Source organism: Poecilia mexicana, unplaced genomic scaffold (assembly GCF_051168715.1).
Source record: "Poecilia mexicana isolate PSO_F unplaced genomic scaffold, ASM5116871v1 scaffold_23, whole genome shotgun sequence".
In the NCBI taxonomy this organism is placed as follows: domain Eukaryota; kingdom Metazoa; phylum Chordata; class Actinopteri; order Cyprinodontiformes; family Poeciliidae; genus Poecilia; species Poecilia mexicana.
This window is the reverse complement of record NW_028263392.1, coordinates 193,896-207,969: the sequence shown is the minus strand read 5'-3', so window position 1 is coordinate 207,969 and position 14,074 is coordinate 193,896. Positions and strand designations below refer to the sequence as shown.

Here is a 14,074-nt window from a genome sequence, read left to right as displayed (position 1 = left end):
ATTGTTCCCAGGTGTGTCTTGTTCCCTGATTACCCCGTGTATTTAATGTCACTTGTGTCTATGTTGGATCCTCGTTGTGTCTAAGTCCAAGGACTTAGACAAGTCTAATGCTGTTGAACCTTGCCTTACGTAGTCTTTTGTCGTCACAGTAGAACTGTAGTCCTGTGTTGGCTGCAGCTCTTTGCCAGTTGCTACACTAGTTAGCATTAGTTTCCGCTCACTGTGCAGCCTGTTATTTTAACTGTATTGAGCTGTATTTCACCATGAAGCCACCATTCATCTTCACCTCCTGGGTCTTCTGCGTTCGTTCTCACCGCCACTCACCCAACTTCATGACAGAATGTTGACCTGCTGGAAGATGAGCCTTCATCCAAGGTTCGAGTGGCAACAATGCCACGGCTCATGGTGATGTGCCGTGTCAGCTGACTGGGGCCAGTATTCCCATTCCAGTCCATGAACTGAGGATCTTTTATTCTGCATGTTTGTTTTGTTCCCTTCATGGCTTGTTGAAAACTACAAGCAGGACTTCTTATGCCATTCTTTCACCAGCAGCTTTTTCTGGACATTATTCTGTAAAGGCCATTCTGGGGAGCTCAGGTGGGACAGCTGTGCTGATTCTCACACAAGAGCTGTTGGTCTCTCCTGCTTTTCCAAAATTATCATGGATCTCTTGGCTATTTCTTTGGTTTAGGTGGATGGCCAATTATTTGTGTGTGTTCATCCTTTCCATGTTCAAATGATGAACTAAACAGAGATGCACAAATTTTTAGAAAGTAACCCTACTTTAAACTTCTGACCTGTCTGCAGTGGTCCTTGGTCTAACTGATACCGTTTTGTTCATTAATGCTCTGTAGCAAACCTCAGAGGCCTTCACAAAACACCTGGTTTAACAAGAGTCAGTTAAGATAATTGTAGCTTGTGGTTGCAACATGACAAAATGTGAAAAGGTTCAGGTAATGTGAATACTTTCGTAAAGCACTGCTTTCTGTCACAGCATCAAGAATTCAGAAGGTGGTGGTTCCGATGTTCGTATTTACTTCACAGATCTTCCCAGTGCTAACAAAAGTATACAGTAGTGGGCTGGTCAAAAGGAGTTTATAATGGGAAAGTGGTTACTCATGAGAATTTCTATAAAAACACCCCCACCCACAATCATCTCAGTCTCAAATTAAGACAAAACAATAAAGAATTGTTTGTTGGTTGGTCTTTGCTGCTAAAATGCTTCTTGGCAATAAATCATGTACTGTTGGAGAGCCAGTTTGTTGGTTGTATTGTGACATATTTGTAACTACAAACAACTCTCAGACAGTTGTTTGTAGTTTGAGCAGCAGGCCCTTGTTTGATAAATTGTTAGATAACCAAAATATTTTGTCTCTTACTCAACAGTCAATTCAATAAATGACACCAAATATTGACAGATCATCTGTTCAGCCATCCAAAGTCTCAGCTCTCCTGCACAAGAGAAATGACGAAGGCTTTTCAGTGGTTTAAGATCTATTGCCAAGAAACATTGTTTCAAAATAAACAATAAACCCAACAAATGTCCTTCATTTCTGTTAAATATATACTGAGTTGTTGTAATGTGCTAGACTCTAAGCAGTGGAAATTAGTTTGGACAGCACAGTTCACCTAACATTTACAGAAAGAAGATAAAGACAGGAGAATTGGAATGGAGACCGAGTCAACTCAGAAGAAAGCTCACAACTGTCAAATTCCTGAGGTGTCAGTGAATGTTGAGTCACATCTGGTGAATGTAACAGTACAACAACACATTCATACATGTACATTAAAGAAGCAATAACATTAGAAATATTGCAGACCTGACACCATTTTTGTGGATATTGAACAGGATGTGATTTGTCTTAAGAAACCACACAGTCTCTGGAACAAAGGCAGAGTCCAGCTAGAAGTTAGAAACTATCTGCTTCCAAGTGGAAAGAAAGTGGATGTAAATACTGCATGGTCCAAATACTTCTTGCTTTCTGCGGTTTGCAGAACCTGCTTCTTTCCACAGTAACCCAAATGCACATAGCAGCCTCAACAAATATAGTGAATTTTGGAACTGATCATTGATATTTTAGAAGCTACACAGTGATTTCTGTTTGGTTCCAAGTGTGATTTCTGTGGAAACATTTTAGAAGGTCAATCTACTCTCAGACAGTTAAACTTCAGACTGATTGAGCTGATGGAGATGCAGAAGCATGAATTTCTTCAAGATATCTTCTTCAAGATACTTGAAGAGATCAGTTGTATCAGGGGAGTGAGAGTCTTTGGTGAGAGAAGTATAGCTGTCCTCACAGGCAGAAGTCAAAGCTTAGGTCAGATTTGGCCATCTTCTGTCTGTAATAAGCATCAAATGTCTCATTCATGGACACAGTGAAGACGTCCCTCCACACACCTACACGACCTGCAGAGAGAGGAGAGAATGTTAGGACCAAATTCACTGGACTGTGTGTGATCACAGTTTAGTTACACTGATCTAGCTGCAGGGTGAGCGCAGCCATCCCGTGGCAGTTACTCAGCTTACCTGATGCGACGTGACATGACACAGATCAGAGCAACAGGTCAGACACCAGATTTCAATTCACTGAATGAAAAGATGAGAAAACAATAGGAAAACAGAAAAAGGAGAAGTAAAATGAATGGCAACTCAAAATTTGAAAAAAAAAATATATATATATATTTGCACAAGGACAAATGGCTTAAACAAAAACAGACTGGGTAGGTGGTTCAAAATGGACTACAGGGTGCAAGTCAAACATGTGTCCACAACAGCCTCTCAAAGGGAGTTGGAGAGCAATTTTAGGAATCCAGTGAGCTGGCTTGTAACCAGGAGGTCCTCCTGTCCTCCAGACCCACTGTCCTCCTCCAACACACTGGAACCAAGATGGCTGAATTCCTTCAACAGCACCAAGTCTGATTAGGGTTAGGGTGAGCAGCTCCTTTGGTTCAGGTGTTATGGAGAAGGTAACTGGATATGAACACATCTGACTTAAACCGAAGCCTGATGGAACTTATGTATCACTAGTCTGAAGACCCTGTATTCATAAATCTGTTTTAGCACTTTTGATTTGGTGAAAGTCTACTCATCCCTGATGGACTGTCAGGGATGAATACACTGTATAAAACCACTACGCTAACATCCACGGTGAAGGAAAAAGAAGCAAAAAATGTGAAGATTTGATAAAGTTGGACAGCTTGTGTTAGTGTTGAAAGAACTCCATGTAGACAAAGTGAAATTTAAAAAAGCTTTCATGGAAATGGTGCTGAGGAGAAAAACATTTCACATAACCAAATGAAAGAATTAAAGCCTGTCTTCAGTGGGGATGAAGATACAGCACCGACTGGTTTACCAGATGAATACCTGCAGTGACTTTAACAAAGTGGTAAACTGCACATTCAGACCTGGTGAAATCATAGTGAACCAGGTAGAAATTGAAAAAACCCCCAAAAAAACAGGGAAATCTTAAAATAAGTTATGAGAGGATTTGATAACTTAACGGTTCCACACAGGCTCTTAAAACAAATCTAAGTAAAGTTAAAAAATAAGTTGAGAACTTTAAGAAGCCGTCTATTGCAAGCTCACTCACAGCTAGAGATAGACAGCGCCTCTGATTTGCAGCATTGCTCAATCAGTTGGTTGCAGTTTTCCACCAGAATTTCCAGCTGAGTTTTATCACAGGAAACACCGAGGAACTGGGCCAGATGCTCCACCATCGTCCCCAGGTCCTGGGAGGGAACACAAACTGCAGCATCACATTGGAGCAGCAATTAGCTCTGTGCACAAAGCTAACTGCAACCTCCAAACATTCAGATGGTTTCACTACCTCTCAGACAGTAGGTCAGGTTTTTTACACTCAGACACAAAACAGTTTTGTTTGAACAAATCTGTCATGTTGGGACAGTAAAATATATCATCATAATCTGTCTATCACACATACATGTATTGTGAAAGGCCATTTTGACTTGGAGTCACTTTGTTATTGCTAAGGATGAACTTTCTACTAAAGAGGTTGTCAACAGTAAATACAAGAAACTGATTCTGTACTAACAATATATAAATATGTATGATTTATTTTTTTTCTTTTGTATTTCAAAACAATATTTTCACTCATAAAATGAACATTTGACACACTTTTTTTATCATTCATTTCTCTGCTCAGCCACAGAAGCAGCTGTAAGACTCACTTCACATAAAATCACCAGGAAGAATGTTTACTACGCTGGGAGAGATTTGGAGCAATAAAAGATCAAGCCCTGACTGCTGCTTCACAGCAGCTCTGAGTCATGCAGAAAACACTGGCATCATGTTACATAACATGAACAGGTTGGAAGCTGATATAGCTGAGCTGCATTTGATGCTTTCATTTAGAGTGGTGCCAGGACAGATTTTACTGGGATTTATTCGTTTATTACTCCTCTTATTGTGAATGGACCTTAACAAGCTCCGTCTAGAAACGCCCTCGAAAATCCCACGTGGCTGCATGTCTCACAAACAAAGCCTCGCGGAGCTTAGTTTCTATGTAAATATGGCGTCTTTCACTTCGATTGACTCTCTGCAGAGTATTTCTGAGTCGATTAGTGTAGCATTTCTCCCGGATTTTCACAAAATATCAGCCACGACAATGGACAGGGGAACCAACAAGTTCATGTCATCTTTTATGTACGACATCAAGGTGTTTGAGCCACGCGATGCCTCCAACATTGTGCGCGTCACAGCGAAATGCTACCGGTCCGGTACCGGAGGAAAACAGCAGATCCTCACACCCTCAGCATAAATATAGCTGTGGACAAGATCACTGATGCCTATTGTTCTTGCAAGGCTGGATAAGTCGGGCATTCATGGTTTTGAGGGTTACTTTTGAAATCAGTGATTTCTGTTGTTGGCAAATGTTTGAGTGTGCCTAGGCCTGATGCACTGTACTCGGTGCTAACGTGGCTAACACGATTACAGTTTAGTAAAAAGCCTTTTCAGGTCAAATAAAATCTTTAATGTATGTCAGATACGGTACACATTGCATATTGATCTGCTCAGCTAAAGTAAGACCGTGTAACAGACAGGCTTCAAGGTGTAGAAGTTGTATTGGTACTGCCATTATGCTGTACTTAGCTAAAAGGTTTTCATAATGGATGTGTTAATTATTGACTTTCTTCTGGCAAATGGAAATAACCTTGCTACAAACATCTTCTCCTTATTCTTCATCATCTATTCCCGAAAGCCGCAAGTCCCATCTTCTTCTATAACGTGAAAGTTCAAGCAGCTCATTTTCCATTTGCAGCATCTTTTTTAATGATTTCTCAACTTTTCTGACGGTTTCTGTCATCTTCTCTTGCATTTCTTTCATTTCAGCATGGATATAACCCACTGAATCTTTTAGATCATTTATGGTTGCTTGCATACTGTCCGCTCTCTCGTTTATCGTCAACTTTAAAGTTGCTGTGATATTTTCAGCAAAGTCATGGTCTTCCGTCGATTTGTGACTTTTAGCTGACATCTTAGTTGGTGTATTTTCCGTGCTGACAGATTTGCGCTTACCACTTGCAGCCATTATCTGAAGTTTTCAGGACGTCTTTTTTAAGCACAATATTTAACGATGGTCTCGGAATAAATGCTTCCCTGCGTTAAAGCAGCAATAATAGCTCCTTAAACAGACAATCTCGGGAGAGCTTGCAAAGAACGACTACTCACGCCGCCATCTTGCTCAGCCTCAGGCGCCTTATCTCACTGCGCGAGAGGCAACTGCGTCATGCGTCACGGGCAAAAGGTCAAAGGTAACAAGGTGACCGGCTTATTATGTTGTACAAAAAGAATAAGCCCAACAAAAGACAAATAATTTTAGTACATGTTATGTGTCAGAAGAGGGTTTAGAAAATAATACCAAAAAAAAAAAAATTGACCAAAAGGGCACTTGGGGGCAAGGAGCAGAAGGGGCAGGCGCTCAAGCACCCCCAGCCCCACCTCCTCTGCACGCGCCTATATGTGTGTGTGTGTGTGTGTGTGTGTGTGTGTGTATATATATATATATATATATATATATATATATATATATATATATATATATATATCATAATTTCTATTACTGTGTAAAATTGTAACCTTTGGGCAGATTATTTCTGTTTCAGTTTTATTTTAATTGTTTTGTATGAATGCAGATTTTATTTTATTATTATTTGTGAACTTTAGATGATTTTAACCCATTCCTGTGAGTTCGCGCCAAGCTGCGCTGTGGAGAGGTGTGTGTGGGAGAGCCAGAGCCAGGAGCTGCTGCTGAATATGTTTTTGTTCTAAACAGGAATAAATCAATGCAAATCCTGGTTCCTGTCGTGATCCATTCTACACCTGTTACACTAACAATCTTCAAGAACAGCTGGTAGATAAACTCAAAGACAAACGTTGCTGAACTGAATATAAATTAGTTTTTTTTTTTTAGTTTTTGTAGTTTATTAGTTATTATAATTATTAAATATTTATTGATTTGATTTAATTTTGCAATGGTGCAATTAGTTGGTCAAACATGTTTACAGTTTAAACAAGGATTTATTTATTTTTAATTTCAGGCATTGATGCACTTAAAATCTTTTCTGTTGCAGACTTAAAACACGATTTAATAAAGTTATTCTTTGTAAGTTTGACCATATGTCTTTCTTTTTTTTTTTCTTTAATGTTAATAAGGATAAAATGTTATGTAGAGACGAATAGTCACGGTGGGGAGTGTGGGGCGCGAATAGTTTTCTTCTTGCTAGGGGGGGCGTAACAGAAAATAATTGAGAAGCACTGGTTTAAGCCCACATGGCTATAATTATTATTATTTTCATGTATTTAACATAAATTATTTATACTTTATAAAAAAAATTTCAACTGAAACATTTGTATCAGCTTGATTTCAATAATTTCCCTTCAAATAAACAAAATCTTTGGCATAGAAAACATCTGGAGAGGAGAGAATATTTGTGGATGTAAGCCTCATAAAATTGATCAGACAAAATGGAGTAAAATGGCATTTGTGGAAGCAAATGGGAAAATATCATTCAGAATCTGGACTCTTGGACAAGCTGCTTATCACATAGCACAAAAACAAGTAAAAGATTATTCAAGTGGACGTAGATCCAGAATCTGAGACAGATAGATCAATAGAAATGTTGTGTATGCTGAGTCCAGCCTCTGACTCCCGATCCTGGGCCTTTTCACTGCATGTCTTCCTCTCCTTTCTCTACTCTCCTTCCAATCCAGCATCTATATTTTTTGACCAGTTAACTTTCTTTTTATGATTTTTCAAATTTTTGTTTTAGCTTAAATACTTCAGCCAACAAAAGAGGGTGATCATGAGGTTCAATTTGCAACAACCAAAAAAAAAAATCCATCTCCAGTTTCCCATGCTCAGTCTCCATGTGCTGAATGAAAGAATGCAGGAAGTAGAAACTGAACATCCATCCATCCATCCATTTTCTTCCGCTTCATCCAGGGTCGGGTCGCGGGGACAGCAGGTTCAGAAGGGAGGCCCAGACTTCCCTCTCCCCAGCCACTTGTTCCAGCTCCTCTGGGGGAACCCCAAGGCGTTCCCAGGCCAGCTGAGAGACATAGTCCCTCAAGCGTATCCTGGGTCTTCCCTGGGGCCTCCTCCCGGTGGGACGTGCCCGGAACACCTCGCCAGGGAGGCGTCCAGGAGGCATCCTTACCAGATGCCCAAGCAACCTCAACTGGCTCCTCTCAACGTGGAGGAGCAGCGGCTCTTCTCTGAGTCCCTACCGGATGACCAACTTTCTCACCTTCTCTAAGGGAGAGCCCAGCCACCCTGCGGAGGAAACCCATTTCGGCCGCTTGTATCCGTGATCTCATTCTTTCGAACGTAGATCGACCAGTAAATTGAGAGCTTCGCTTTTTGACTCAACTCTCTCTTCACCACAACGGACCGGTACGGTGCCAGCTTCATGGCAGACGCTGCACCAATCCACCTGTCAATCTCCAGCTCCCTTCTTCTCTCATTTGTGAACATGATCCCAAGATACTTAAACTCCTCCACTTGGGGCAGGACATCCCCTCCGACCTGGAGAAGGCACTCTGCCCTTTTTCGGCTCAAGACCATGGCATCGGATTTGGAGGCACTGATCCTCATCCCGGCCGCTTCACACTCGGCTGCGAACCGCTCCAGTGAGAGCTGCAGATAACGACTTGATGAAGCCAATAGGACCATATCACCCGAGGGATACGGTCGAACGCCTTCTCCAAGTCCACAAAACACATGTAGACCGATTGGGCGAACTCACATGTACCCTCCAGGATCCTGCTGAGGGTGTAGAGCTGGTCCAGTGTTCCACAACCTGGATGAAAACTACACTGCTCTTCCTGAATCCGAGGTTCGACTATCCGATGGACCCTCCTCTCCAGGACCTTACCAGGGAGGCTTAAGAGTACGACCCCTCTGTAATTGGAGCACACCCTCCGGTCCCCCTTTTTGAATAGGGGGACCACCACCCCGGTCTGCCAGTCCAAGGGAACTGCCCCCGATGTCCATGCGATATTGCAGAGTCGCGTCAGCCAACACAACCTTGCAACATCCAGAACCTTAAGGAACTCCGGGCAGATCTCATCCAACCCCGGGGCCCTGCCACCGAGGAGCTTCTTAACCACCTCGGCGACCTCGTCCCAGAGATTGGAGAGCCCGACCCAGAGTCCCCAGGCTCAGCTTCCTCAATGGAAGGCATGTTGGATGGATTGAGGAGGTCTTCAAAGTATTCCGCCCCCCAGCCCGCAACGTCCAGAGTCGAGGTCAGCAGCACACCATCCCCACTATAAACAGTGTTGGTGCTGCACCACTTTCCCCTCCTGAGATGCTGGATGGTGGACCAGAATCGCCTCAAAGCTATGCGGAAGTCTTTCTCCATGCCAACTTTGCATGATTTTGTAAATAATGACAATTTGGTGCAAAGTTGGCATTTTTAATGGACTTTTAATGCAACTTTTAGAGCAACATTGCATTAAGAGTCATTATTTACCGAATGACACTTCATGACAACTGTCATAAACATTCATAAAGACTTCTTTATGTTCATGACAGGTGTTATGTCATGTTTTTGACAGTGTCATGTCAGTCTTATCCACACCCCTTCAAATAAAGTGTTACCATCAAGATAAATGAGTCATGTAGAGAGTATTTATGTTTTCCTCCACTTCTGCTGAGTGTCCACTCAGTGTGGGTGGAGTTTGCCCCCAGGAACGGAAAAGGTTCCCGTCAAAAGTTGTATGAACACCCGCTTTCTCGCAGTTTCCTAGTGCAGTAAAGAGAGTAGGGAGAAAGTGGCCTTGTGTGTGTCTGCGTGTGCATGTGTGTGTGTGGTGTGTTGTGTTTGTGTGTCTGTGGTGAAATATGGTTAATAGCTGCAAGGAAACATATAGAATTGGACATTTTTTAATGTTTTTTTGCACTTTAACTTGACTGCCAGGACAAATTGACCTGAACAGTATCGATGTAACTAGGGTTACAAATGTGTACAATTAATACATTTTCAGACAAATAGAAAAAGTTTCATGCAAAAAAATTCTTCCAAGTATTTAAAAAAAAAATTAAACTTTAAAACGGGTCAATTTGACCCGCAACATAACAGGAGGGTTAAATACATTCTATAAAAATATAAATTTTTCTCACAATCAAAATAAAACTATGCCTGTATGGGCTCAGTTAGGATTACTAAATGATTCCTATTTGTTAAGAGACCAGAATGAAAATACAGTTGTTGGTGTATTTTAAACACATTGCTTATTTGTGTGACATCATGAAAAAAACAAAAGATATCAGGAAAATAATATGGACCTTCACAAATCATCCTTTGGTACAAATTTGAGATACCTGAAGGTTTTACGTTCTTCTGTTCAAACACAAATATAAATATAAACAGCATTGAGAGGTGTTGTTATGACTGGTGTTGAAAAGGGAGGGGTGTGGTCAAATGTAAATTTGATTGTGCAGTCGCCTGCTGTTAATTGGAGGATGTTGATGACTTGGAGAAGATGGATTGGTGGCCTGGGGAAAGTGACTTGTATAGAGGGAGCTGAGGCGAACTGTTCTTCATCCCTCCTCCTTTCGTCCCAGTCACATGACTTCTGCTAGTTCTGTTGAACTGTTGGATGGAACTTGGTAAGGGTGAACTGCCGCTTTTTTTCTTATTCATTTTTCTCCTGCTTATTTGTTTAGGGAGGTAAGTCGGTGTCATTTGGTTTTACTTGTTTTTTGTTAGCTTAAATGTGCTCAGACTTGATAGATTCTTTTTCTTTGCTTTGGCATTATAGTTCATACTGAAGTTGTGATGATGGACCCAAACTCAGAAACGCAGAGACATTGAGTAAATGGAGAAGACAAAATATTACCTTGAACATGTCTTCATATTTCAGGAAGAGCACATTAGAGTCCAAACGATGCTCCCAAAATTCCTGAACATGTTCAAACCAGGAACCATAAGCCACTGCCAGATGAAAGAAAGAAAACATTGGCAGAGTTAGAGTATGCTAAAAATCTAGATGAAACAAAGCATAAAGAAAGTGATAGTAATTAATTATTTTGAGATTGAAAGGTTCTTACATTTATCATTCATGAAGCGCCGACAAAATTCCTGAAAAGTTCCACGGTAGCTCATGGTCCTGAGAGAGCGGTGGAACTGATAGTAGGACACCACCAGGTCTTTAGGGTTCCTGGCCATGTAGATAACCTGAGGGGCCCGGGGCCCAGGACATTAACAATCTTACCTCATTACCAAGAATTGATTTATTGTGATGCTGTAAACCCTAACATAACACAAATATAATTGAAGTAACTTAAATTTATGAAAAAATTGTGGTCACTCGTTTCTACCAACTCAGAATTGTTTTTTGAAGTAATAACACAGTTGTTTTAAGTGCAGCACAAGATCTGGAGCATTTTACAAGGGATATATTATGCAAAATCCACTTTTTTAGTCTGTCCTTTGAGTGAAAAAAATTTACATTTATTCTTTCCCTGTGCTGCATAAACATCTTCATATTCATTTTGTGTTATTAATTTCTCTATATTGTCCATTTCTCTATATTGCATTCTTCTTGTCTATGAAAAATGATAGTATTAAACATGCTGATTAGCATGACTTCCTGCTAATCAGTTCTGTGAATTTGCCAGTTTTTGTTGTTTTGCAGTCCAAGTTTAGTTATGCCGAAGTTGCATATAGACAAGTCCAAATGTTCTTAGCTTGGTCAAAGGTGGGGAACACCCAAACACCTTTGGGGTTACATACATACACTGTGTTGTACCTCGTCAATCTCAAGTTGCGGATGTTGGAACACTGAGCTACTAGTTGTTTAGCAGTTAGTGTTGACTGGGGATGTCTAACTGGCCATTCCTTCCACATTCTTTGCATGTAGCCTCTCTGAGTAGGGTTACTTGAGTAGTAGCATTCCAACAGATCCATGTTTTCACCTGATTGAGCTATACAGTCAGCTATTGGGCCCGCCTATTTGTACTGTTTCTTTTTTTTATTTTCATTTTCCCAAATGGGGTAATATGATAAAAGCTTTTTGGGGGCTTTTATCATATTCAAAAACTCACCAAACTTGGCGGATGTAAAAAGCCCATGTAAAATTTACGAATGTTAAGGTCATCGCAAAAATCACACAAGAAACGGCTCAACGGTGCCACCTAGCAACTTTCAAAAGACCCTCTCCTATGACCTTAGTTCATTGTAGAACTAAGGTCATGAAATTTGGTACATTTGTAGAGCTCCCCAAGATGCACAGAAAATACAATTAATGTCATAGTGCAAGTTAAACTGGAAGTCGGCCATTTTGGATTGAAGTTCCGATTTTGACCCAATTTTGGCCATTTTACAGCCTTCGCATTTGATTGAACTCCTCCCAGGGATTTCCATCAATCGGCTTCAAACTTGGTCAAATCGTACATAAGACATGGCTGATTAAAAGTTATCACAGGTTTGTGTATTTGTGCTTGCTGAAGGGGAGTTCCCAGGGTCAAACTTCACCTACTCGCTATGAAACACGAAACTGTTATATCTCCTACACAAAAACTCAGAGAGGCAGCAAACTTTCAGTGACTGATCAGAATCAGAAGAATTTTATTGTCATTGTCAGAAAGACAACAAAATTGCAGTTCCAGTACAACCATCCATTACACAACAACACGAGGGGGGTGGGTAGTGGGATGTGGGGATAGTTGGCTGAGGCCTCGCAGCCCGACGGGCGCCACCTTGCAGAGGAAATGGGGAAAAAAAAGCCTGTCTCACACTCTGCTCTTTGCAGGGCAGAGTTTGAGATGAAGAAAAAAACCTCGGCACCTAAGCACATATAAATACATACAGATCCTTCTCAAAAAATTAGCATATTGTGATAAAGTTCATTATATTCCATAATGTAATGATAAAAATTAAACTGTCATATATTTTAGATTCATTGCACACCAACTGAAATATTTCTGGTCTTTTATTGTTTTAATACTGATGATTTTGGCATACAGCTCATGAAAACCCAAAATCCCTGTCTCAAAAAATTAGCATATTTCATTCGACCAATAAAAGAAATGTGTTTTAATACCATAAAAGTTAACCTTCAAAAATTATGTTAAGTTATGCATTCAATACTTGGTCAGGAATCCTTTTGCAGCCTTCAATGCGGCGTGGCATGGAGGCAATCAGCCTGTGGCACTGCTGAGGTGTTATGGAGGCCCAGGATGCTCCGATAGCGGCCTTAAAGCTCATCCAGAGTGTTGGGTCTTGCATCTCTCAACTTTCTCTTCACAATATCCCACAGATTCTCTATGGGGTTCAGGTCAGGAGAGTTGGCAGGCCAATTGAGCTTAGTAATACCATGGTCAGTGGTTTTGGCACTGTGAGCAGGTGCTAGGTTGTGCTGAAAAATGAAATCTTCATCTCCATAAAGCTTTTCAGCAGATGGAAGCATGAAGTGCTCCAAAATCTCCTGATAGATGCTGCATTGACCCTGCCCTTGATAAAACTCAGTGGACCAACACCAGCAGCTGACATGGCACCCCAGACCATCACTGACTGTGGGTACTTGACACTGGACTTCTGGCATTTTGGCATTTCCTTCTCCCCAGTCTTCCTCCAGACTCTGGCACCTTGATTTCCGAATGACATGCAAAATTTTCTTTCATCCAAAAAAAGTGCTTTGGACTATTGAGCAACAGTCCAGTGCTGCTTCTCTGTAGCCCAGGTCAGGCGCTTCTGCCGCTGTTTCTGGTTCAAAAGTGGCTTGACCTGGGGAATGAGGGAACTGTAGCCCCTTTCCTGCACACGCCTGTGCACAGTGGCTATGGATGTTTCTACTCCAGACTCAGTCCACTGCTTCCACAAGTCCCCCAAGGTCTGGAATCGGCCCTTCTCCACAATCTTCCTCAGGGTCCGGTCACCTCTTCTCATTGTGCAGCGTTTTCTGCCACACTTTTTCCTTCCCACAGACTTCCCACTGAAGTGCCTTGGTACAGCACTCTGGGATTCATTCAGAAATTTCTTTCTGTCTCTTACCCCCTTGCTTGAAGGTGTCAATGATGGCCTTCTGGACAGCAGTCAGGTCAGCAGTCCTACCCATGACTGCAGTTTTGAGTAATGAACCAGACTGGGAGTTTTTAAAAGCCTCAGGCATCTTTGCAGGTGTTTAGAGTTATTTTGTTGATTCAGATGATGAGGTTAATTGCTCATTCAGAGAACCTTTTCATGATACGCTAATTTTCTGAGACAGGGATTTTGGGTTTTCATGAGCTGTATGCCAAAATAATCAGTATTAAAACAATAAAAGACCAGAAATATTTCAGTTGGTGTGCAATGAATCTAAAATATATGACAGTTTAATTTTTATCATTACATTATGGAAAATAATGAACTTTATCACAATATGCCAATTTTTTGAGAAGGACCTGTATAGACAAAACAAGCCGGGTACCAGGAGGAGGTGTGACGTGCATATGGGTATCATGTGAGTTATGTGTGTCAGACCATGAACCCTAACTGAAGCACGCAATTATCTGTGATTGTCTGCGAGTCTTCTCAGGGAGGGGAGGGGGGCAGCAGAACAGAGCCTTCT

At 41.3% G+C, this 14,074-nt stretch overlaps 2 long non-coding RNA genes across 2 annotated transcripts in view; both read right to left on the bottom strand.

Annotated features, from left to right (window-relative positions):
• LOC148152445 (uncharacterized) overlaps positions 1 to 14,074 on the bottom strand; it is a 144,213-nt gene that overhangs the window by 29,800 nt on the left and 100,339 nt on the right. The window lies entirely within an intron of this gene.
• Positions 1,015 to 3,723, bottom strand: LOC106912198 (uncharacterized). The gene is made up of 3 exons (XR_015762192.1): positions 3,591 to 3,723; positions 2,528 to 2,587; positions 1,015 to 2,407 (listed from the first exon to the last, which is right to left on the bottom strand). It is a non-coding gene; the product is annotated as an uncharacterized LOC106912198 (long non-coding RNA).